Consider the following 26,749-nt stretch of genomic DNA (forward strand, 5'->3'; position numbering starts at 1 on the left):
AGGTCTGGGTCCGTCCTGGCCAGGGGGTTGGCCCCTTGCAGATTTGTACTCTCATGGGTGGCCTGCCTCAGCTTTTGTGATCTGCTCTACAGATCTGTCACCATTGTAATCTTTAGATGTCCCTTTGTCCCTTGATGGTCATCTCCTATTCTAGCTAGTGATCTTTTATATTAAACTTTCCACTTTCAAAACACTGTGTGGTTTCTGTCTCTTGTTTGGACACAGACTCTTGACTAATACAAATAGCTGTTGGTTTAAGGGACACACCTCATTTTGTGCTACAGCATCCCAGCCTTGCAGGGTGTTATCTCAAATCTATGTGCTGAGTCTCAGAAGCTTTGTCCATCTGTTTATCAAGTCAGTGATTTTATTTTATAAGGCACATGGTACAAAAATTAATTTGTAAGTTTTAGCTTATTATAAATTCTCCTTCACAGTAAAATGATTTCCTTGGTTACTGTCAGTGCAAAGTGGGACAGGATGGTAATGACTTCTACACATTGCTGAAGGATGATTCTGTTAGACTATTTCCTGCAGGGTAGACAAATGTGTATCCAGAATATGTCTGTGTTTCCATTAGAATAAATTGCTGCCCACTCCACTGTGGAAGAGAAAAGTGCTACACCCACCAGCTGGTAGCAGGGGAATTGCATTTGGTGGTGACCGTGCACTTTATTTTCCAAAGTAGGACACTTTTGAGAATGAAGAGGAGCTAATGGTATGTCAGGACAAGAGGGATGAACCAAAGCTCTGGGACAAATTTGAATGTAGGATCACCTATGAACTGGGTACCTAGCCCCAGTCTCTGCAGAAGACAGTCTCAGTGCTTAGCAGTAGCAATGCTCAGTGACAAATGCCCAACTCGTCCAGTAGCAATCTCAGTGACAAATGCCCAGCTTGTCCAGGCTACACATAGTCTTTATTCCTGATGCCATAGATGTGTTTTGCATAGGCCTGTGGAAAAGATGCCAGGGTCCCTAGGGAAAGAGGCTGGCTGCCGTCTGTAGGATGTTTACCTCATCCCCCTGACTACTGAGGGCTTTCCCCATAGGCTGTGTCTCTGGGTGCTCATTTAGTTTTATCATAATATCTTCATTTACTGTGCCCTTTCTAAGTAATCCATCCATATGGTGCTCCTCTATCTGACACCTAATTCCTAATAGTTATTATTTTTTTTTAATCCCTGAGGAGCCAACCAATCCATTTGCAATCACTGTAGGCAATGCCTATTTCAGTGCACAAGGAACATACAGAAATACTATGCATATTCTTCTCACTGAGATCACCTCACTACACACTGTCCTGTAAGGGGCACTCCCATGGGGGGCTGCCTTGCAGCAGCCATGTGTTTCCTGTGATGGGTGCCCCACTGTACACACTTCTTTCCCACTGTGTTAAGTGCCATTGCAGCACACAGATCTGTAGGTGCAAGCTAGTGGAGAAGTAGTAGAGCAGCATGTACTAGCTTGGGCTGGCATGACAATGTATCATAGATGGTATTTGTTTTCACACAGTTCTGGAGGTTGGAAGTCTGAGATCGAGTGAAGGCACGGTTGGGTTTTAGTGGCTTCCTTGAAGATGGTCATCTTCCTACTATGTCCTTACATGGAGTGGGGGGTTGGGGGCAGGAAGAGACAGAGGGAGAGGGAGATATATATTTTTACGTCTTTTTCCAATCATACTACTCCATCCAAACATTGCACTAGAACTACGGATTAGTTGAGCCCCTGTAGGCAAGACAAAACAATGCAGTTGTATAAAAAAGTGAAGTACCTTTATTTCAAGGTTAGTCAAATGCTAAGAGCGAGCCTGCCATAGAAGATGGAACCCTACTGCTAATTTCATTACATCCTGATCTGTGTAATCATGGGGTTCCACTGTATTAACAAAAGCTTTCATTTATTACGCACTTGCTAAGGGACAGACCAGTGTCAGTACTTTTCATGAATTATCTTTCTTAATTCTCCTATCAGATTTATCAGCCCCCTTTTACACCAGAGAAACCAGATTCAAAGAAAGATTAATGAACATGCCCAAGGTCATACAGCTTATAAATAGAGATATAGATTTTATCCTAGGAAATCTTATGCAGAGACCATGATGGAAATGTCTCATCTGTCGCATAAAGAGATAAGGATAACATTATGCACTTAGGGAAAAAAATAAATACATAAAGTGCCCATAACAGGTAGGCTTGTTGATGGATAAATTATCTGAAAAGCACTAAGAGCTTGGCACAAGGGTTATTAACATTCAAAGCCAGCTCTTGCTGCCAGCAGCAAAGTCGGGTGCCAGTGCTAGCATCTCCTTAGCAGGACCCCAGCCAATTGTAACTCTCCTGGTGCATCCGTGGTTGGCTAATTTGCTGGATAAATTCTGCCCTGGAAGCCAGGAAATCATCTTTGAAAATGAGCTAGAAGACCTTTTCCAAAGTTTTGCAGAACTGACCAAATGGCAGAGTTTTTCAGGTGCCCATTTGTTCATTTGTGTTACGGGGAAGAGTCAGGCTACAAGCAAACAAACAATTGCTTATTACTTAACAGATGCCCTCCCACCATGTGATTCATGTATCAGCACAAGATACATATGTGTACAGGGCTGGGGGAAGAGTCTAAAATTTAGAAATGTATCTGAAACACATAAAGTGTGATTGTTATGAAATGAAATTAAGTAAATGGTGGGAGGCATGAGATCCTTTCCAACAGCTTGAGGTATAAAGTCATTCCTTTTCTATCCTTTGCATACCCAGACCCCAGAAAATCCCTTATCCATTCTTATCCAAAAACTTCAAGAGCATGACCAGTCTCAAGGTATCAACCTACTTCCCAATACTAGATAAAGAGAAATAGGAGTAACCTGGTCAAACCACAAGGAAAATTTCTGTTCTGGCTTATAGTTTTCATGGCAGACTGAGGGGGTGCCCCGCACAATCTGCTCTTGTCCACTGCTTTTTGAATGCTGTAACGGACTGCACAATGTCCCTCCAGAAGATATGTTGAAGTCCTAACCACTGGTACCTGTGAATGGGATCTTATTTGGGAAGGAGGCCTTTACTGATATAACCAGTAAGAGGAGGTTGTGATGAGGTGGGGTGAGTTGATGAGTGTTCTTGTAAGAAGAACAGAAAAGACTCAGAGATACAGAGGAGAGCACTATATGATGACCTAATCATACCTGAAGTGGGGCATCTATACACAGGGGGCACTCAAGATCGCTGGCAACACCAGAGGCCAAGAGAAAAGCATGGAACAGATTCTCCCCGAAAGCCTCAGAGTAAGCACGGCTCTTCAGTGTCAATCTCAGAGTTCCAGCCTCTAGAACTATGAGAACAAATTTCTGTTGGTCAAAGCCACCGGGTTGTGACACTTCATACAGGAGCCCTAGAATACTAACTGATGCCCTGCTAATGTGTTGCTCTACCAATCTAGCTCAAACTGACTTGGACCTGCTTTCTAGCTTTGTTTTGTTTGTTTTCTTTCTGGTGAAGACAACCCCACTCTCTCCAGTGTGACATGAGGCATAGTCATGCAAGGGAAGTCATAGTCCCTTCCTTAAGGAAGGGTGCTTCCTTAAGCTGTTGAACTATTTAGGGTATACTCGCATTCTCAATACAACCCCCATCCAAAAAAATAGGAAGGAAACAAAGCCCTTCCTGTGCTGGGCCAAGGATGGAGAAGGGTTCCCAGCATGATAAAGGAGAGCCTGCTACGCCCCAGGTCAGAATGGCCTCCCTCTGGTCCTTTTGTGCCAGAGCGGCTTCAGAGTCCCAATTCCATATGCACACAATAGTTGAAAGTGCTGGTGAGCACCCTTGGTTCCCAGGCCTCACCTTGGAACTACTGAGCCAGCTTTGGACTCCTTCCTACTCTCACTCCTCTGGAACTGCAGAACTCTGCTGGCAATTTCACCAAGATTGAAGATTGCCCATGAGATACACCTGGGATAACAATCTTATTGGCTTTGTCAATGAATTCAGTCTGTTTGCTCCGACTTTCTCTGTTTTCTGACATCTATCAGGCTTCCACCATACTACCCTCTGAATAATGGGGTGCATGCCTCACTCATCCAGTAAGGCTGAGAACAGAAAGCACATGGCAGCATGTGCACAGGAATTTGACTATCTTTAGGGAGGGACACACACTTCTCCAATCCAGGGAGATGGAAAGACATGAAGGAGCTGAGTCTTCTGTTTCAGAAACTGGGTAATCTGTACTTCTAGTACAATGGTACGTGTCCACTATTTATTAGCTGGCCTGTAGTTTGTGCTATTGAAAATTGAGAATCTTGGTTTCTAACTAGCACCACATGGCTGATGTGCATCAAAATATGTCACTCTACAAGGGATTGAGACCACGGCTCCAGGAACTTACAACTTAGATAACTGTTGTTTGCAGGACATCCACTTAAATATCAGTTGCCATCACATTTCTTTATAAGTGGGTTTGGATTAATCATTATAACCAGCTGGTTTTCCATGGCTAAAATGAGTATTTAAACATTTCCATGCTCACTGTTCCATCTTTGACTTGTTATTGGTGATAGTTCTGGGCTTCAACACTTGATGAGAAAAGCTAAAAAGTATTGTGGCTGTTCTGTAATGATACACCTTCCAAAATGTTATAGGAAGTAGGCCGAGACAGTCATGAATGTAAATGCCTCTACCACCTTGTGTAAACACACTGCATCTTTAAAAAGTGCAAGAAGGTATTAGAGTTGGGTACATTTCAATAACCAAGGGAAAAAATAGAGAAAGTCTTGATGAATGTGGTCATATTTGAACTTTGTCTTGAGGGATGATTGTATTGAGGATAAAGATATTTGATATTCCAACTGAAGGAAGAAGGTGAAAGGGGGCAGGTGGGTGTTCTGGGAACGATGAATCATGGGCCGTGGTGCAATCAGGGCATGGAGAAGAGGGGAGGGTGGTGGGGAGGAAGTGGAGGTAGGGACAAATGACGAAGAACCTTCAAAGGCCCCAGGGAGTTCAGTTTGTATTTGGAAGGTAATGCTGAGCCTAGGAGAAGTAGGGCAATCAGCACAACATTTAGAAGGCAACCAGGAAGTTCTCTTTCATGGGGGGCGGAAGGGGGATATGAATTAGAAACAGAGCAAGCAATGAGGAAGTTTTGGAACTGGTCCATGTAAGTGAGAAAAGAAACTGAACCAGCACTGCAGAAGTGAGAACAAGAGAAGGGAAGATAGATATTTGGGGAAAGAATCAGAAAAATTTATTTTCAACAATTATGTAATATGACCCTTTTTGTATTTTTCTCTTCCAGACCAGGAAGTTGAATCAAAGGGCTTGCAAATAGTTGAAGGTATGTTGATGATTGACATTAATAAGATATTGTAACAATGCTTAAAATAGCATCCCAGGGTAGGAAACTAATTAGGAGTGTGTGATTAGAGACTCGGCACGGAAACATCATTGTTCTGTGGTTGGTTTTTGGTGATGGTTCCAGTGATGGCGAAGGGGATGGTACTGGAATAGGTGATTACAGAGTATCAGTGATATATCAGGCATTTGGAGTATATATTGTGGCCCTGATACTGCCAAACACTATTCTAGATGCTTAGGATACATCAGGAAATAAACAGAAAAACCCTGCCTTCTTCAAGTAGATATCTGAGAACTTCTACCAAGTACCCTTAAGTGCTGGATAGAAAAATAAATAATGGGCAGCCCGGGTGGCTCAGCGGTTTAGTGCCACCTTCAGCCCAGGACTTCAGCCCAGAATCGAGTCCCACGTCGGGCTCCCTACATGGAGCCTGCTTCTCCCCCTGCCTGTGTCTCTGCCCCTTTCTCTCTCTCTCTCTCTCTCTCTCTCTCTGTGTGTGTGTGTGTGTGTGCGTCTCATGAATAAATAAATAAAATATTAAAAAAAAAGAGAAAGAAGTAACCTGTAATATCAGGAAGAGGAACTTTGGACATGGTCCTATAAAACTATGACCCTTGCTTTCTGTAACTCTTGAACTCCTACCGTGTACCATGCCTGGAGTAACAGCTCCCCATGCACTGTTCCCTTTGGTAGACACAGGAACTCCATCCTCATGGCATGGGAAGTGGGAGTCTCAGTGAGGCTGGCCCCAGTAGGCACCACACCAATGCCTGGAGACAAGATCAGCACATCAACAGAGTGTGTACTTCTGAGCTTGCCAACTGAGAGAGCTTGTTTTTATTCTCTCAGACAACTATTATTTTTCATTTTGTTTTTTTTAAAAGATTTTATTTATTCATTTGACAGATAAAGAAAGAGCACAAGAAAGAGGAGCAGCAGGGAGACGGAGAGGGAGAAGCAGTCTTCCCACTGAGTGGGGAGCCCTGGGATCATGACCTGAGCTGAAGGCAGACACTTAACAGAGCCATCCAGGCACCCCTCAGACAATTATTATTGATATGCCATTCAGGGAAGCAGTTGAGGATACTAATAACCATATGATTATACTGTCATCAATGGAAGCCATAAAACCCAAGTCATCAAAGAGAAATTGACATGTTTGCCTTGACATCAGAGACGGGAGGCTGACTGCTGGTCCAGACAGGACCTTGGTGAGATTAACGAACTCAAGCTCTGGTGCACAGCCTCATATACCTAGAGAACAGAACTTAGAGAGTTTCCAGGGCTCATCTCACTCTGCAAGATGACTTCTTACCAAGCTAATGACATGATACTGGATATCAACATCTTCATTTTCATGGGAAGACATAGCTGCCAAAATAATCAGTTCATTTCCTCACGCTGGGGAAATTTATTCAGGAGACCAAATCACGAGACATGAAATGATGAGAGCTTATTTAACATGGGCAGAGATTCTGTGATGCATCTGGTGTTCGACATTTTATTTATGCCATCGCATTTCACTTGAACAAGGACCCTGCGAGCTGAAGTACCTGAGTTTGTGGAGTTTCTCTGCCTTTTCCAGAGTGGCTGTGTAGCAGAACTAGAACTTGAACACACCTCCGTCTGTCCACGAAGCAGTTCTCATAATGCTCCATTCTGAACATTTTAAAATCTTCTTGGAGTTCCTTGATTAATATGCTGAATTTTTTTTGAAGGGTATTTTTCACTCTTTCAGAGTGGGGGACAGAAATGCAGGGTGATTGAGAACATGGAGTCCAAAGTCAGAGTGTGGTTCTGAGCCTGGTCCTGCTTCCTGCATGGCTGATATTGGCAAACTAGGTCAACACTTAACAGTAGAAGTGCTTTTACTATAAAAATGAGAGAAATTATAGCAAAGTGTCTGTCATATGGAAAGCAATCAATAAATATTAATTATTGTTTGCTTTTATACCCAGACTAGTTGTCCATTGTTTTTGAGGGGATATTTATGAGAACCAATGTTGGCCATGTTGAATAAAATAATTCTTCCTTCAGATAATCACTACACATGCTGGCTTCTTCTCCACTTATTTGTGTGTGTGTGTGTGTGTGTGTGTGTGTGTTTCTCAAGGTTTTACACACACTCTGTCATTTTCCTCCTATATCTTTACTTCAGAAAGTTGGATTATGACACAATTCCATGCTGTGAATTTCACTTTCTGGAATCTGGGTCAGTCCATGTCACTTCATCAGATGTGGGTGTTTCTTGGATGTCCCCGGCAGCCAGAGGGCCCAGTCACCTCCCAGGGCAGTGCCCTCTGATTGTTGCTGGTTACACTATAGGAGCCTCTAAATTGTGTGGACATTCTCACACACAGAAAATACATGGGAAGTTAGAAAGAGCAGGGACTTTATGATCCTCCCCTGAAAGACTGAGATACTAAGACTTATGTAGAAGCAGGCCACTTGTCAGCAACTTGCTCTTGGTCATCATTCAGTAGATTTGGAAGCACTCCTCCATACATGATCTGGGTGGCTTACAGAACAGCCTTGTGAGACAAGACATATAGGCATAGTCAACCCCATCTCAGAAGATGTATTGTCTGTCTCTCTATTTAAAATCAATTCCCAAAGGGATAAAATTCATTCTCCAAACTGGCACCATGGATTGGTCTTTGCCTGCCTGCCCAATTCATCACTCATGACACCCTGCCCCATTTCTATGGTCCACTCACACAGAATTGCTGGTAGTGCCCCACTGCCCATCTACCTGACCCCTACTCACCCCCATAGACCACCTTCAGGAACTCCCCTCAATGCACATACATGCACAGACAGCTAGTTCTCAGCTGCTTTGCTCTCATGGCCCCTCTTTGTGATGTCCTTTTGTGTACCTTTTCACCAAGTAAGTCTGCCCCCCTTTTTAGGTAAGATATAGATAGATAGATAGATAGATAGATAGATAGATAGATAGATAGATAGATAGATAGAGAGATAGATAGATAGATAGATAGATAGATAGATAGATAGATATTAACAGACATTATTTAAAAAAAAACAAGGAAAGTTTTAGATTTATAGAAAAATTGAGCAGATACTATGGAATTTCCCTTTCCATCTTCTTTGAGTTGTTGTCCTTATCATTACCATCATATGCTGGTGTGATGCACTTGTGACACTTAACAAGCCTGTATTACTACAGTATTATTAACCAAAGACCATACTTCTCTTTATACTATGAGGTTCTATGGTGTTATTTGTTTTGTTTTGCTTTGCTTTGTTTCATTTTTTTAGAGAGAGAGATTGAGTGCAAGTGGGGGAGGATAGAGGAGGAGCAGGGGGAGAGATAGAATTTTAATCAGGCTCCACAAAGTGGGGCCTGATCTTATGACCCTGAGATCATGATCTGAGCCTAAATCAAGAATCAGATGCTTAACCAACTGATCCACCCAGGCACCCCAGTTCTATAGGTTTTGACAAATGCATGTCATGAATCTACCTGGACAATGTTATACCCCCAAAATCTCTGCTTTGTTTGTTCATCCTTTGTCTTTTCCCTAGAACTCCTGGAGACCCTTGATCTTTTTACTCTCTATAGTTTTGCCTTTTCATGGATGGATATAGCCCAGTTGGCTTAGATACTCAACTATTGAAGGACATCTGAGCTGTCTCCAGTTTGTAGTGATTTATAAATAAAGCACATGTAAACATCTGTGTGTAGGTTTTTGCATGGACATAAGTATTCAAATCATTTGAAAAAATACCTAGGAGCACAATTGCTGAATCATATGTTAAGACTATGTTTAGCTTTATAAAAAAAAGTCACTGTATTCCAAAATGGCTGTGCCAGTTTGCATTTCTACCACAATGAATGAGAGCTCCTTTTGCTCTGTATCCTTGTCAGCATTTGGTGTTGTCATTTTTTAAATTTTAGTCATTTAAATATGTATGTCTGTCTTGGTTTACTTTGCATTTCCCTAATTATATATGATATTTAGCATCTTTTTCATATGCTTACTTGCCATCTGTATATCATCTTTGATGAGGTGTCTGCTCAGATCTTTTGCCAATGTTTTGACTTGGATGTTTGTTTTCTCATTTTTGAGTTTTAAGAGTTCTTTGGTTATTTTGGATACAAATCCAGTATCAAAAATGTGCTTTGCAAATATTTTCTCCTAATAAGAAGTATTTTTAATGTTATCTTACTGTTTCCTATTTAACTTTAACAATTGTCATTTATGAAATTAAACTGTTTTACTAAAAGAAGTAAGTAAAAAAAAAAGTAGTTCAGAAGTGCTGTCCTTATCCCCGAGACCTCATTCCTTTCTCTCATTCCCCAAAAACTGTTACTAGGAAGCTCTTCCTACTTCTGCTTAAAATTCAAATCAGTGCTCTCTGCTCCCAGAAACTATAACAATTTTGACCATTACCATCTGACATGGGGTGAGCAAACAGTAAAGAGGTTTGACCAATATTGTTGAATACATGAATTTGTTCAAAATATTGAATATATTAAACTAGTCTTGGATATATAGATATGTATATATATTCCTTGATAGATATGTATAGGAGACTTGATATTCTGCTACTGCAGACTACTTTTAAGACTCATTCAGGGATTTAAATTCTATCTCATACTGACACAAATTAATAAAATATACAAAAAAGAGAGAACATTAATATACCTAATCTAAAAATTGCCTTACATATACACATGAAACATTAAGAATTTTGACCAGGTACTAGATCACAAGTAAATCTCAATAAGTTTGAAATAACTGAGATACAGTTCATATTCTCTGAGCACAATAAAATCATAAATGAATCCTAAAAATATAAAGAAATAAAATAACCTATAACCATTACAAATTAGAAGAAAAAAGCAAAACTACTCACAACTAAATGACTTAGAAGGTCTCCAAAATTTGCACATATGTGATTCATGGGATAGAGAAACTGACAGTTAATATTTCTTTTTTTTTTAATACCCACCCTTTGCTTCAACATGGATAGAACTGGAGGGCATTATGCTGAGTCAAGTAAGTCATTCGGAGAAGGACAAACATTATATGGTCTCATTCATTTGGGGAATATAAAAAGTAGTGAAGGGGAATAAAGGGGAAAGGAGAGAAAATGAGTGGGAAATATCAGTGAGGGTGACACAACATGAGAGACTCAACTCTGGGAAACGAACAAGGGGTGGTTGAAGGGGAGGTGGGCAGGGGGATGGGGTGACTGGGATGAGCACTGGGTGTTATGCTATATGTTGGCAAATTGAAATCCAATAAAAAATATTCAAAAAAATATAAATAGTCTTTTTTTAAAGTAACTTTTTAAAGATTTTTTTAAAGATTTATTTATTTATTTATGATAGACATAGAGAGAGAGAGAGAGAGAGAGAGAGAGAGAGGCAGAGACACAGGAAGAGGGAGAAGCAGGCTCCATGCAGGAACCCAATGTGGGACTCCATCCCAGGTCTCCAGGATCATGCCGTGGGCTGGGCTGCAGGCAGTACTAAACCGCTGCGCCACTGGGGCTACCCATAAATAAATAAATAATCATCTTACTGAAGATGGTGTTTGGTCAGTTTGCCTAAGTTATAGATTATTACAAATCACAGTTTTTCATCATGTTACACTTAAAAGAAGAAGGTTTAGGATATCTCAGGAGTTTTCCAACTTATTTCTTGAAAATATTTATTCTCATGTCCTTCAAAGGTGCCCCAGAGGCTGATATGATGAGCAGCCACACTGGCTGGTCACCAGGAGGACCCTTCTCAATATAAGAATGATTGGACTCCATACAAATAGGCTCCTAACTCAAAATGATTGAAACATAAAGGAAGGTACTATTGCTATAATTTAAGTCCAAGGGCAATGTGGCACTTCATGGTTGATTGACTCAGTGATTCAATGATATCATCAGGGACCAATGCATTTTTTTTTTCTCTTCATATTGCCATGAACTACGTGGCTTCATTCTTAGCCTTAAAGAAAGTTTGCTGAAACAATACCATGAGTCACATACAAATACTAGGTTCAAGGTAAGAAAAGAAGAGTGCTTCATGTTTGGTTTCTCTACTAGAAATAAAGAAACTTTCCCCAGAAGCCTCCATCAACCTTCACTGCGTGAACTGGGCGTACTCCAAGTACACCTGCAGACAGCATAGGGTTAGCTTCCACTGAGGCACATTGCTGTTGATACTGAGTAATTGCTTCATGGTTCACCTACAAATCAAATGCTAGTGAGGCTGTGTGTAAATGTGGCCACTTAAGGTTTCATTTGAATAAAAAAAAGCAGTCTTAAAAAAAATAAGTAGGGAGACTACTGGCTTTATCTCAGAAATTATCCTCAATTAGTCTGCAGTGCATGACTATGCATACCTCAGGATTGTGTGAGACAATATATTTTAAGCTCCATGTAAGGGCTGGCACTAGACAGTGGTGGATTCTAAATTTGTTCCTAGGTCCTTGTTGGCTCAATTGGAACCTTACCTACTCCTTGTGCCATTGTTTCTGGGGCTCTTGGCAAAAAGAACATTTCCCTTTCCACATGAAGGAGTTGGAAGCCAACAGAACAAAGGGTACAACTGTGAGGGTGGAGAATTCGGAGAACAGAGTGCACAGTGACCCAGATGGCGAGAAGAAAGACAAGGTGGCTGTCCCAGTGAGAGCTGGGGCAGGGGTGGGCTAGAATGGGCCACACATCCAAGGTCATGTCACTGAGTCACTTGGGATTCTCGCATTAACATGGCTATAAATAACATCCATGCCTCCAGCAAGTTCCCCATCCATAAGTGTTTCTAACCTTCTCCATCCAAAAATAAATATATAGCTTTATAAAGCATATGGTCTACAACCCCAGAATCCAAGCTTATTGTTCATCTGGACAATCTTTCTATCCTAATTCTTCATTTTCCAAACAATGAGTAAGGAAGATTCCTTATTATTCTATTTTTCATTGATGTTTATGAAGGAAAGTGAAATTGACCTTTATCATTCATGATTATGAAATTTCAAATACTCATAGAATATAACAGCTGGAATTAAGGGCCCTTAGAAATCATGTAGCCTGGTTCTCATTTTACACACGAGGAATATAAAGGCAGTGAGTTTAAATAAACTATCAAAAATACAATGCTACAATGCTAACTTGATGAGCCAAAGCTAGAGTCAGAGATTCCTGTTCTCCATCTGGAACTCTGTCCACCTCAACTACATGGGATTCACATTGTCAGTCAGAGGGACCTGTAACATTTTAGCTTCTAGCTTGACTCCCCTGATCACTCCTTCATACAACACCATTGTGGGCTGATCCTGAGATCTCAGCCTGGATTTGGTAAGTGTGGCAAAGTTCTTAAAGAAATCAAGATAAACTAAGTTCTGGAATATGTTTATTAATATGGGGTTAGAAAGAAAGGATATCCAAGCCAGAGTCAACAGCTTGAGTCAAGTCCCCAAAAGGAAAACAGTTTGTGAAAAATCAGCTGCTTTAGTGTGATTGGAGTGGGGGCCAGAGGGAAGGGGTGATGAGATGGATATATCCTAAATGAACCATTTTGGTCAAAATGCAGTACATCACATTTGGCCTAAATCATCCCCAAGCACTGAGTGTTATTCTATATGTTGGCAAATTGAACAGCAATAAAAAATAAACTTATTTAAAAAAGCAAAAAAATAAAAAATAAAATAAATAAATCATCCCTAAGGTTTGTTTACATGATCACTTTTGTCAAGCATAGGGTCAAAACAGTTTTCAATGTAAACTGTCACATAATAATATGAGATGGCAGAAGACAGAAAAGTAGATTAATATCAACACCTTAATCAAAGCAAATTAAAAATAAAATTCATGTTAAGCCAGACAAACTGCCAGAAACTGTTTCATTTCCTGAGGAAAATTCTTTTTTTGCAAAATTTTATTTTTTAAATTCTAGTATATTTAACATACAGTGTTAGTTTCAGGCATACAGTATAATGATTCAACAATTCCATACATGACTCAGTGCTCATCCTGATACCCGTGTTCTTCATCCCCGTCACCTATTCCACCCATCACCCCCCCCACACCTGCCCCGTGGTAAGGACCAATTTGTTCCCTGTAGTTAAAGAGTCTGCTCTTTGTCTTCTTAAAGGAAATTCTTAAATTTAAATTACCTTGTTTACTAACAAGGTAAACATGATAAGAATTGAAAGGTATCAGACTTTGTTAATATTTTTGAAGAGTTGTAGCATATTTTTTATCATTTCTTAAAGATTTTATTTATTTCTTCATGAGAGACAGAGAGAGAAGCAGAGACAGAGGAAGCAGGCTCCTTGTGGGGAACCTGATGGGGGGCTTGATCCCAAGACCCTGAGATCTTGATCTGGGCCAAAAGCAGACAATCACTGAACCACCCAGGTGCCCCTATAGCATATTTTTTTTTAAGATTTTATTTATTTATTCATGAGAGACACAGAGAGAGAGAGAGAGAGAGGCAGTGACACAGGCAGAGATAGAAGCAGGCTCCCTGCAGGGAGCCGGACATGGGACTCAATCCCGGGACTCCAGGATCACGCCCTGGGCCAAAGGCAGGCGCTCAACCACTGAGCCACACAGGCGTCCCCCTATAGCATATTTTAAAGGTAATTCTCTAACGATAATAGGCATTTTAGGAAACTTCATGAGAATTTAATGTAGATTGTGACCATTTCACTGTCAAATGTTGATAACTTCATGAGGCCAAGTTCATATACAACTTCACAAATTAAGTTTTTTCCCTTGGAACTTGGGTGATACTCTTTGACTTTTTAACCCCTATCAACACTCTTGATGGGCCCTAAGAAAGAGACACAGATTTCCCAAATAGATAATAAGATGCTCAATTATTAAGACCTGTTTCTTGACCTCCTCTCCACATGAACCCAGGTGCTTGCAGCAGCATGCCTCTGAGCATCTGAAAGGCCCCAGGTAAGCCCTATCAAAGGGAGGTCAGGGAAAGTGCCCCGGGATCAGGTGGGCACTGTTGGTTTTAGTCATGGGGGAGGAGCCAGGGGTACATAAGGAGAAGACTGAGCCCTTCCTCATCTTGGTGGGTGGGGGCTGTAAGGCCATTTGCCTCAGTAGCTCTGTTCAGCAAGAATGGGTGCTGCGGGGTGCTTGGCCCTGCTGCGGGTACTGGGTTGGCTTGGAGAGGGCCTGTATGGTTTTTCAACAGGGCAAAGTTCTTGCTTTTTCTTTATGTTCTTTCTCTGGCTGACTCCTCCCTGAGCCTGCTCTAACTAGAGGTTTCTCTTTTCTATCTCCCTCTAACCAATGCAGGGGAAGACACAGAGTCCTCCTGGCTCTTTCTCTGAGGGCCTGTGGCTCTCTAAGGTCTGCTGCTGACCTCTCCCCAGAGGAAGTCTCCTTTCTCCTGAAGCCCCTACTTTATCTTCAGCAAAGGGACCCTGAGAATGACATGCCTTTAGCTCTGTAAGCCCAGGTGATCTCCAAGTTTCCCTTCCTGGAAAGGAGGCAGAAAGGACCTAATCTCCTAATGCTCAAGAACATAGCAGACTTGAGTCTGGGGGATTTGCCGTGGAAGCCAAGGCATGGGGTGGGGACACAAGGCTGCCATGGAGCCTGGGAAACCGGGTGTGGTGGGAGTTCCGTGCAGGGAAGCCTTAGCTGGGGGGTGGAGGGGGGGTTCTCCTCGGTCTCCAGTGAGGAAGCAAACATGGCTGGGCTCTCTACAGACTATAGAATTAAGAGGAAAACAGCATCTTACCTGTTAATGGGAAGACTGGGCTACACTTCCTGCTCTCTCCTCTTCTGCATGGTGGGTGGTAGCTGTCCCTTCAGTGCCTAATAAATCCCAGGTGCTATTTTCTAAGTCTCTAAGTGATCCCTGTTGTAGTCGAGGATTAAATGGCTGCCACTGCAATCTTCTTTAACCTTTATGAAGCCTTAATAAGGTCCAGAAGTTCAGCTTCAGCCATCAGTGGTGGCTGATCAGCTGTGGGAGCTATGTGGCCTCTAAAGTGGCAGTGATAAGCTTGAGAACTTGGGTTTTTAATTCGACTGGTTAAGTAGCTCCTTACAAACAAAGGAACCTGGACCGAAGTAGAACAAGATACATGTGGCACATGGGCAGCCGCTAGTAGACTGTTATTCTCTCAAACTTGCACAACTAAGATCCTCTACCAATCCTTAAATAGACTGGTAGTTGCATTCTGCTACCTTGGGCCTGGGATCCAAAGTGCGGCAGCCCCATTGCCTAATTCTGCTTCAATCTTGGATCTGGTCAGCCCTTCCTCCTGTGATCTCAGCAACACTCGTTAGCCCTGTAAGGCTGTAGGGATGAGCTACATCTGGGTACCCCCATCTTGGCTGAGGACTGCAGCCTCTCTGATGTGCAGGGTGTTTCTGCTCCTCCCAGGCCTGTCACTTCCCCTTAATGGGAGGGGGCGGCAGTCTGAAACCAGACTGCTGAGCAGAGGGAAGGTTTGAGAACAGGAGCATGCAGGCTAGGATGGCAGGAGACTGAACTGCTCTAGGGTTGACCCGATGCTGTCCTCGGGCAACAACTTGAGGACTTGAGAATGGGGTGGAATATACCTCCTCTCTAGACTGACTCTGAACTGCAGGAACCATGGTGCCTTCTGGAGCTGACCTGGGTCAGTATAAAGTGTCCCTTAAGTTTGTAGAACCTGAATCTGACCTCCCAGCATGACAGGCCAGCAAGTTGAGACCAGGTGTCAGGGTGAAGAAAGTGATGTTCAGATTCTGGTCCTGAAGACCCTCTCGCTGTCTCTGCAGGCACAGGTATCTTGACGGAGGAGATAAAACTAAAGGAAGAGCAGGCAACAGCCGTCCCTGGGCTTGAGTAGTCAGAGGCCCTCAGCTGGAGCTAAGGATGGTGCTGGTTCACTTTCCAAATGCAGCGTGTTCTGTCTTCATTCGATGCCTCCATTAAGACCTAAAAGGCCCCTAGTTCCCCTGCCTGCTTGCTGTGTGTTCACAGATCTAACCTGGAATAGCAAGGGAGGGAGCCCAGACCCCTCGAACAACTGGGGTGCTGTTAAGTCCATCTGCCTCTCTGCTGGAGGGTGCAGACCTGAGGGTTTGTGGAAGAACGCATGGACTCCTATCCCCTATAAATCTTGTGGTGTTAATGCTTCATGACCCACCAGACCCCTTACAACTGTAGATCTACTGGAAGTGTGTGCTCAAAGGTTCTTTGCTGAGGGTGGATGTGCTTAAGTCTGGGAGCCACAGAGCCAGAGTAGTAGAGGCCTTTAGCCCCATCACTAGCTCGGAGCTGAATTTTTCAGAGTTCTGATATAGCCTGTTCTCCTAATCAGGACGATCCCACTTTGTTCTCTCCCCCACCCCCTGCCCCCATCCTGATCATGTCGGGTTTTGTCCATGAGAACTAATACACTAGACATGCCACTTTTCATGGTTCTGACAAGGTGAGTGTAGGACCTATCTAAACCATAGGGGGAATGGATCACGGACAGTAGCTCAGCCTCAGCTTTTCTCACACAGCAATGAGGCTGAGCCACAGAAGGACCAGAGAAGGACCAAGGCTTTCACTCAGGCAATTCTTAAGTCTAGACAGGATCTGATAACAATGGAGATGAATTTATTTGGACCAAAGGACTCTTAATGCTCACAATTCCAGTTAGTGACCATTGTGACTTCCTGAGACCCTATGTCCCCCTGGATTTGCCTTAACTTCCTAAATAGATATGCGTTTTCTGTTCATGCAGGAAGCTCTTTGCAATAGTGAGCATGGTCTCCTCACCTTGACTTTTTGTTAATCTAACAGATGCATGGTCCTGTCTTGGAATATTGCAAAGCATCTCCAACTCCATAGCAGCTCAGTAATCAAGGGGTAAAGACCTGTTCAAGACAGAAGGAAGTCCAGATAGACTTAGTCCCTCCCCACTACCCTGCTAGTGGAGTATCCTGGGGAACCATGGCCTTGGGACACAGATGACCTGGGATGGTCTGGGCAAGCTCCCAGAATCTCAAGAGCCCTATAGTGGTACAGCTGAGGGAGGTGGTGGATGAGATGCCAAAAGTGCAGCTCCTGCCTCCACCCCCACCCAGGCCCTAAGAGGCAGGGTGCCCCTTGTGGAGAATACCTCAAGCATGACCACCTGATGTTTTTCCATCCATGAACAAGCCCCTCATCCAGTGACTGTTCCTGTGTCCCTACCTTACTTTGTCAGTTTGGTTCCCAGCTAGAGTGACTCCATACTTTTTTTTTTTTTTTTTAATGCCATCTGTCCTGAGGACAGGAAGGACCAGAGGTGTCCAGGGGTAGTAGGAAGAAATATGGCCTGAAAGAGGAGACAATGTGCAACTCAGAAAACCCTGGAACAAAATGCCTGTCAATATCCCCAAAACTTAAATTCAGTTAACATAGCGTACTACTAATTTCACAGGGAATATAGAAAATAGTGAAAGGGATCACAGGGATAAAGGAGAGAAAATGGGGTGGGGGAATCAGAGGGTTGACAGAACATGAGACTCCTAACTCTGAGGTTAGTGGAAGAGGAGGTGGGTAGGGGGTGGGGTAACTGGGTGACGGGCACTGAGGGAGGCACTGGATGGGATGAGCACTGGGTGTTATGTTGGCAAATCGAACAATATACAAAAGTGTACTAGTTTCAGAGGTAGTTCAGGGACTCCTCAGTTGCATAGAATACCTAGTGCTCCTCACGTTACGTGCCCTCCTTCACGCCAATCCCCTTCCCCACCAGCAACTGTATCATAGTTGAGTCTTCTGATTTCATCTTATTTTTTTCCCCTCTTCCCTTTTGCTCCTGTTTCGTTTAAGTTGCACATGAGTGAAATCTTACTGTCTTTTCACTTAGGATAATATCCTAGTTCCATCCACATTGCAAACAGTAAAATTTAATCTGGAATAATCCATTGTGTATATAGCCCACATCTTTATCCATTCACCAGTTGATGGACTTTTGGACTCTTCCTGTAGTTTGGTTATTGTGGATATTGTTGCTATAAACAGGGTGCAGGGGCCCCTTCAGATGATCCTTGCACTGTTCTGGATACTTAAATTATTTCTTTGAAATCCTGGGAGCATCTCCTGTCTCAGGCTTATGCTATGGAGCTCATCTTTGAGGACCATGGGCTCCTTTTCCTATACGTGTATGGTCTTGCAGTGGCTCTTAAGAGCCAGCTGGCCTTGCTATTCACATATGGTTCAGCATGTCACAGGGACATAAGGACTGGGGGGCGGGGCTGGAGCTTGCTCCCCACAGGTGGCTGATTCTACTCTGGCCAGCACCGAATAAGATGCCTTGCTAAAGCTGACCTAGGAAATTGGGAAGGTGATCTTATTTGAAACTACAACTTGATGGACCTGTGTATCTTCAGTTGAATATTCCTTTCCCATAACCTGGGCTTTTCTGATAAGCCTGTCTCACAAGAGGGGTGCCACTTAGCTGGGAGGTGGGGGGTTGTGTGTAAACCATTCTTGCTGAAACAAGCCTGAGGTGGGAATGTGAAGCTCCTCCACAGGCAGCGTCCAGGCCCGTCCTCGTCCTCTCCTTATCCACTTCTATGCATTGCGCTGCAGAACCTTCTCCCAGCTACTCTCAACTGACACAAGCCCTATTCTAGATTTTTAGGATGGAGCCATAAAAAGTGGAAGACTACCCCGGTCTTAGATCCTCCAATAAACAGACACTTTACAATAAAAACCAGGACCAGGTGTGTGAGAAGAGCTTTGATCTTCCTTTCCCTAACATCAGCTGTGTCCTCCGAGCTCTTATCTCAAATCCAGATCCTCTTGGTCCTCTTTGTATGCATCCAGTCTTGTCAAAGCTTTGTTAGCAACTTCTCCACAAGCTAGTAGCTGACCTGCCAGTCTAGCTTCTAGTGGAGTCCAACTAGCCCTGCCTTGCAAGGATTTTTGTCTCCATGCACATTATCCCCCCATAGCACACGTCTCCAGGAAAACCGACCACAAAGCAGCCAGTGAAGAATCTATAGTTTTGTTGGGACCATAACTCTCATGTTCCTAACAGAACATGTGATTATCCGCTTTCCCCTCCAGCATTGTGCTTGATGCAGAAGATAAGCTAGTGAGATGGGAAAGATAATAGTGAATATTTCACTTTTAAGCTTTAGCACACAAGCATTCTCACCTGGGCCCTCCAGAAGAACTCTCCTGTACCATACTTGAAGGTCTCTAGTTCCTGAGGGATCTCAACTGCAAACTTGCAGTCCCTGAGTCCAGGCAAGACTAGAAGGTACAGGTATATCTCTAATACTGCAGCTTCCATTCCAGACCACCATGATAAATTGAGGCACTACTGTAACCTGTGGCTTTCCAATACATAAAGTGAGGTCTAAACCGTAGTTCCAAGTGTGTGATAGTGGGTCTAAATGCATACTCTAAATGGCTAAAAACTAAGCACTGAGCTTTCAGTGAGACCATCTTGATGGTGGAAGGTCTTGCCTTGATGGTGGCTGAAGGCTGGGGTGTCTAGCAAGGTCTTAAGAGGACAGTGAAGCTTGCCACATCAATTCTTTGTTTTTCTCATGTGATGCTGCTGGATAGCCTTCTACCCCCAGTAGAAGTTCCTTCAGGATTGGACCAATCCTCTCCATCCCTGATGCTGCTTTATCAACTAAGCTTATGGAATATTCTAAACGCTTTATCATTTCAACAGTCCTCGCAACCTTTCCAAATCCTACCTTCAGCCTCCGATTTGAATTCTAGTTCTTGAGTTAATTCCCCCACATTTGCAGGGACTGCTCTGATGTCCAGAATGTCTTCCATGAGGGCTGGAATCAACTTCTTCCAAACTCCTGTTTTGCTATGTTGACCTCTTCATGAATCAGGTTTCTAATATTATCTAAAGTAGATAAGGACACCTTTCCCTAAGGTTTTCAACTTGCCTAGTTCCATCAGAGGAATCCCTAGCTCTTCTAGAAGACTTAAGTCCATGACCCCTTGATTAATAGGCTACAGGATTGGTGTTAGCAGGTGTGAAAATAATCTTGCTAGAAGTCTCCATCAGAGCTCTTGGGTGACCAGGTGCCTTGTCAGTGAAGAGTAATTTTTTTTTGAAAAGTCTTTTCTCCCAAGCAAGAAGTCTCCACAGTAGGTTTAGTCTTCAGTAAACCATGTCCTAGACAGATATGCTGTCACCCAGGCTTTGATGCTCCACTGAAGAGCACTGGCCCCTAGCAAGAGAGTTGGCCTGTTTGCCTGGCTTCAAAGCTTCAGAACTGACTTCTCTCTAGCTATGAAAAGCCTAGATGGCAAACAGAGGGGAATGACCAGTCAGTGGGGCAATCCGAATACACATTAAATTTGCTATCTAACACGGGTGTGATCCCTGGTGACCCAAAATCCTTACAATAACCTCAGATCCTAAAACAAATAGCTTGAAATGTGAGCATTACCAAAATGAGACGTGGAGTAAGCAAATGCTCTTCAGGAGGTAATGGTGCTGGTGGATTCACTGATGCAGGGTTGCCACAAGCCTTTTTCCTTTTCCTCAAGGAAAATATCTGCAAAGCAAATCAAAATATACCTGTATTTTTCAGAACCATACTGGGCTTGAGTTCATCCAAGGAATTGATTCAGGTTCTTCAGTTTGTGGGTTTGTGTGTGGTGGCTTTATTTTTGTTTTTTTTGTTTTGTTTGTTTTGTTTTTTGTTTTTTTTTTTTGCTTTGTGTGGGAAGACTAAGGAACTAAATGGGTCTAGACTCTGGGACCCAGAGGCCCAAAGCTGAGTTTCTATCTTTGACCTTATTGGAGGTTGCCAGTGTAGTGATGAACAGAGGAAATGAACCAAGCCAATACCTTGCTGGTGAGGGTTGAGTAGTGGGGAGCCCAAGTGCTACCAGTAGGTCTTCTCACCAATAACCAGGGTGCTGACTTTCACTATATTCACATGGAGAACCTCAAGGTTATAGGGTCATCTTAAAGTGGCCAAAACTTTTTTCCAAAGGCCTAAAACTTTCTTCAGATCTTTCATAATCTAGCTGGTATAGTCCTGTAGTTCCTCAAGGCTATGGTCCAGGCGTTCCCTGATCCTGGGTCAAATCCTGTACCTCTTGGATCTAAGTGGCCAAAATCGGACTTTCCTGGATTCCTTTTCCTAGGAGACCTATGCCCAAGATACCCCTTCCAGTCACCACTAGCCTTACATGGCATTCCTTCCATTTCTAGTATCCTGGCAAAATCCTTCCTGGAAGGATTTATAATCCTGCAGGTTACAGAATAACTGGAAAATGCTTCTTGAAGGGTGACCTAAGCAATTTCCTGGTGTACTCCCTGGAGTGCTAAAACCCCTCCAAGTCCTAATTTCTGCACCTGCCAGATCTCTCCCTTACCCCATGATTCCTATGGTAGGTTTTTGGTCAGGTCACTTGGCATTCTCTGCAACTTGGGGATGGCCCTCTATGTACACTCAGATGCTCTTATCTACAAATCATCCCAATATGGTCCTGTGCTTTGACCTACAGTCATATATGGATTCTTCTACCATTATAAGTGGAAGGTTTAGATATTCAGGCTTTATACATAGTTCTTTCATGTAGCTACCCTCCATGTATAAAAGTAGACTTCAATATTCCAGACTTTCCACTGGCTGCCTAATAGGTGAAATGTGTCCTCAAGGTGACTCGCTCATCAAAATTAGCAAAATTCACCTGTGGCTGCATCCATCTCTTCCATGCTTTGCTTTCCTTGGTTTCCTGGGCACTCCGTGGTGGGCACATAATTCCACGGTACCTGTTGCCACGGCATCAGTTGTCGCTTGCATATTCCTACTTCTGACTCCTCCATTCCTAGTGGAGGCCTTCTGAAACCTGGCCACATATCTGAATTCATATCTGAGGTGCCCAAATTCAAAGTCTCAGTAAAATAGCTAGCGGGACTGTCTTGTTCAGTGTCCTCTAAACCTGCTATGCCCCACTGTTTCCAATCTTTGTGTTAATGGCAGAAGAACTGTGGTGTCTAACTTATCAGACTTGAAATAGCCAAATCATCAAATCACAGGTCCCTTTAATAGTTTGATCTGCCCTTCCACTATCCCTTGTTCGTTTTCCAGAGTTAGGAGTCTCCTATTAGGGAAGGTTGGGGGATGGGGTGACGGGGTGACCAGCACTGAGGCAGGGGCACTTGACAGGATGAGCAGTGGGTGTTAAACTATATGTTGGCAAATCAAACTTCAAGAAATTTATATAAAATAGTTGGACCTGCCTACTTTGTATGTCCTTAGGTTGGCTCACCTATTAATCTACTTAGGAGACCAGAAATAACTCTGGAAATGGTCTTCATTCTTAATTTTTTTATCTTAAAGGTTAGCTAAAGCTCACCTCTCCACTGAAAACCAGTAGCTACAGGAATTGGGGGTCAACCTTTCTCACATCCCTTAACCATGCAGAATGTGTTAGAGGAGATAAGAGACAGATGGGCAAGGTTGGTGAGGGGATTTACCAGGTATCTAGGACTTGTAATGTCCTGGAAAAACTCCAGTGACATGAACTGTGTTAAGAGGAGCTTCAACTTTCTGATGGAGTGGAGAAAGGAACAACACATCCTGGGCGGCAGCAGGTTGTGCCCTTTTGGGAGGGGAGAAGCTTTCCTGGAAGCCTTTCCTACTCCCCTGAAATTCCAAATTCTAAGAACTTCCTGAAATTCCAATCTTTTCCCCCAAGTGGTACCACAGGATACCTTTGGGATCATTCCTGATCATAGTGTTCCTAAAACTGAACCTGACCATCTTCCACTCCATAAACCTCCAAGTTATCAGGGAATAGATGGTGGGGGGATGAATCTGTACTTCTGCCTGTTGGCTATGTACTAAAAAGTAATGGCTACTGCCTAAGATGGGGAACAATTCAAATCTGCTCAGGTAACCTTGCCGTTCTGAGATGCTTGGCTGCCCAGGAGTTCTGCCCAAAGGGGGTGGGCACCAGGCATGGACCATGAGGGCATTCTCCAGTCCTGTAGCTTGTGCTGAGCTAGTTCCAGAACAAGTAAGGGCAGACCCAGAACTTCCCTGGGCATATCCTAGCAGCTTAGAGGGAACCAAGCTCCTATGACATACATCAAATCCTAGCTTCTGATAATTACTTAGGCATACTTTTAGGACCTGATAGGTGTTTATGAAACAATCTGGACTGTACTGAGGCTTATTTGTAACCTTCATTTAAAGCAAAAATAGTTCTTATAGAAGGTGTAAAGTTAATAAGCATTAACTCTTCGGAAAACTTGTCTATCCTAGTTTCCTAACCTACAATGTGTGCACATTGGACCTCTTTTGCTGCATCCTATATTCTTATGCCCTTTCTGTATCCATTTTTGACCATGTCCTCTATACCATCTCCCAAGGGTACGGTACCTATTCTGTCCATTGAGTTAACTTGGAAGATGAGATGTTGGATCCTAGCTAGCAATATTCTGTAACCTGCCTCTAGGACCATGGCCATGCCAGATCATAAGGCATGAGCTGCTGGACACTTGCAGAGCCCAAGAAATTAGACCTGCATGCCTGCATGTGCACACACATATCATGAGTGGGAATAATGCCTCAACTTCTGCTTGCCACAGGAGCAGGTGCCAAGTCCAAGTGTGGCTAAATGCTTGAAACCACAAAGTTTCAAAACTGCCTTATGGGGCAGCATATCTGCAGGGGGAGTGTAGACTTCAGGTTGGAAGGGGCAGGCAAATGCTCATCGGAGTTCAGGGCAAGGCTGAAAGAAACTGCGGGTCTACTTGGTGGTCAAGAGGCTTCTTTAACCTGGCGTGTGGGGAGAGAGGGAGTTGGCCTCTGCCAATGACGAAAGTACTGCCAAAGCTCCTCAGATGAGGAGTACGGCTCTGGGTTTGTGGGCAGAAAATCTTTAGCAGTGTTTACTTCAGAGGATAGGTACATGCTTGATATCTTGTTGGTGGCCATGGTTCTTAGGAAGGGGCCTGTAAAGATCCTGATTTGGGGGTTTGGCTCTAGACCTATCTTGTAGACAGTTGGAACCTAAACATTTCTAAGAACAGATTAAACTTTGGCACTAGTGGCTCTACAGAGCCCGACCTGTCCCAGTCCCCATATCAGGGTCTGTTTCCATACCGGTAGGAAAGCTCTGATGACCATGCTTCAGGAGAAACTAGATTACTTGTGATCCACAAAAGGGATTACAACATCCTGTCAGATGTCTTGAAGGCTAAAGCAGGACTTCAGCTTGGCAATCCAGAGGAGTATGTGAAAGACTGATAGTTGGCTTCCGTTCCAGTATTCCTGAACTCCGCATGTTTCATGGAGATACCATCAGTATGAAAGAGCAGTTGTTCTTACCCTTCAAATTGTAACCACTCTAAAATGGTCATGTGGATGAGAAAGACTTAAACTTAGGTAGAATATTAGAATCACATTTTTTTAGAACGCATTATGAGCTTTTTTGACTCTGAACTGAGACTGCTCAGCCAATTGGTTAAGATTTTCAGTATAGTGGGAAACCTGGGAACTAGAATTCTAGATTCTCCTGAGACTCTGGAAATAACCTGTGGAATGTCCTATGAATGGAGTAGCTTCCTACTACATAAATCATGCTGCCATTGTCATGGGCTGTTGCTTACTGTAAATTCTTGATGTTAATGATCAGAGATCACTGAGAGCCTGTCAGTAGATATCTGAAGGGAATCTCAAACTAGTGTCACCTTAAATTTACAGCCACAACTGGGGTACCATAATCTTAAAAGGCTAATGCCTTAGCCTGTACCCCTATTTGGTACAACTATGGTTGGGGTTGCTAATATTGGCCCCTATGGCCATTAGAATACTAGCTAGGATTCCTCCTGAAGCAAACACATCACCCAAAGCAGACACATTCAGCTTGTTCTTTCCCTCAGGAACTTCAAGTGGGGCTGGGAAATAGGTCTCTAGGCACTGAGGAAACCGGACTTTCACAAACCAAGAAAGGCATATTCTGGACAGTAGAGGGGAGGTAATAGAACAGCAGTAGACCAAGTCAAGTGGAAAACATCTCCCTCCCCTCAAAAACTTTGTGGAAGTTTGTTGGAGATGAAAGAGCAGTAGTTGGCCAGAACCCAAATTGGAGACCTGAAATCAGAAATCCTGAAAGCAGGAGGGGGAGCTTAAAGGGTTGACTGGGGTCTGGGTGGAACATAAAACTTTGCCTTTGGATTCTAAGGTACTAAAAATCGGGTGGATTCAGGTATTCTTGCTTTTTACCTCAACTCCCCCACCTTTAAAATAAGGAGGTCCACTGGGTTTCATGCCAGAGCAAGACTGGAAAGATCTCTGAGGCCAAGACTTTCTGGGTCAGCTTGAATTTTTCTGTTAAGTCCTTAAAATTTTAAGCTACTCACTTTTCCTTGGAACAAGAAGCTAGAAATATGGATGATGGAGCAACATAGTCTGTGGCTGGACAGGACCTATAATTATGGTACAAGGAAGACTTCTGATAGTCACTTTTTCCTTAGGTGTAAATCCTAGGGGATTAGAAGTCTCCAAGTAAATCACACAAGAATCTCTGGTACCACCAAAAACCTATCAAATCACCTGGACACGTATGGCAACCATCTACCTCCTGAGGCTTCAAAAGTTTTCCACTCCAAATTTGGCTTTAGGCATACCTTGTTGACTAACTTTTTAAATCTTGAATCTGTTTTGATAATGAAAGCTTTAAAAATTCTTCCAGAAAAACAACTTGCATTGGCATCCGAGATGCATTTACAGTAGACTCCAAGGGTGGGCTGGAAGTATTTCAAGGGGTTTCCCTGCCCGAGAGCTAACTGCATGGAGAACTAAACTTCTAAAGCCTAGAAGGGTCCATAACTGTCCTATCCTCTCCAGGAACAAACTCCAAGGTCCTTACATTTCCTAGACAACCTGAAACAAGGGTGACACATGGACTCAAGCTTATCCTCTATGGATCTGAGCACTTTTGAGGGACTAGTTCAGGACCTGAGAGTAGAAGTCTAGATGTTACTATCCAAATCTCCTAAAAGATGAGCCCATCTAGATGCCAAGGTGATATAAAGATGTTCCAGCTTTGTTGGTCCACCCCAGAGTCCTTGAAGCTCAAATCAAGAATGGTCTTTAGAGAATCATCTGGGGCCAGGCAACTGCAAGATTGTGGATAGTTGTGGTCTACCTCAGTCCCAGTATCTCAAATGCACAGATCTACTCTCAAAACAAGTTTGAGAGAATGTTCTAGGTCCTAAAACCACAACCATACTATAAGGATGGATAATGGAGGATGTTGGTGAGGATAGCTGAAAATATTAATCACAGGGTTATGACTAGATAAGGACAAGATGTGGAGGCTAGGAAGTGTTGAACAGAAGCTAGAACTTCCATGGCTTCACCCCAAGATTTGGGGGGGGACAGCAGGTTGACTGGACCCAGGAGGAGAGACCACCTAAGAACTTATACTCAACATGGGA

General features: G+C 43.2%; 1 long non-coding RNA gene across 5 annotated transcripts; it reads right to left on the reverse strand.

Annotated features, from left to right (window-relative positions):
- Positions 1-13,802: 13,802 nt before the first annotated feature.
- LOC119865240 lies at positions 13,803-22,930 on the reverse strand. 5 transcript variants are annotated; one of them, XR_005368816.1, is made up of 5 exons: positions 22,778-22,930; positions 21,988-22,146; positions 20,733-20,840; positions 17,435-17,632; positions 13,803-17,189 (listed from the first exon to the last, which is right to left on the reverse strand). It is a non-coding gene; the product is annotated as an uncharacterized LOC119865240 (long non-coding RNA). The 5 variants fall into 5 exon arrangements; XR_005368814.1 differs by having other exon boundaries at positions 17,509-17,632; positions 21,988-22,170; XR_005368815.1 differs by having other exon boundaries at positions 17,450-17,632; positions 21,988-22,170.
- Between the last annotated feature and the right edge of the window lie 3,819 nt (positions 22,931-26,749).

This window comes from Canis lupus, chromosome 13 (assembly GCF_011100685.1).
Source record: "Canis lupus familiaris isolate Mischka breed German Shepherd chromosome 13, alternate assembly UU_Cfam_GSD_1.0, whole genome shotgun sequence".
NCBI lineage: Eukaryota > Metazoa > Chordata > Mammalia > Carnivora > Canidae > Canis > Canis lupus.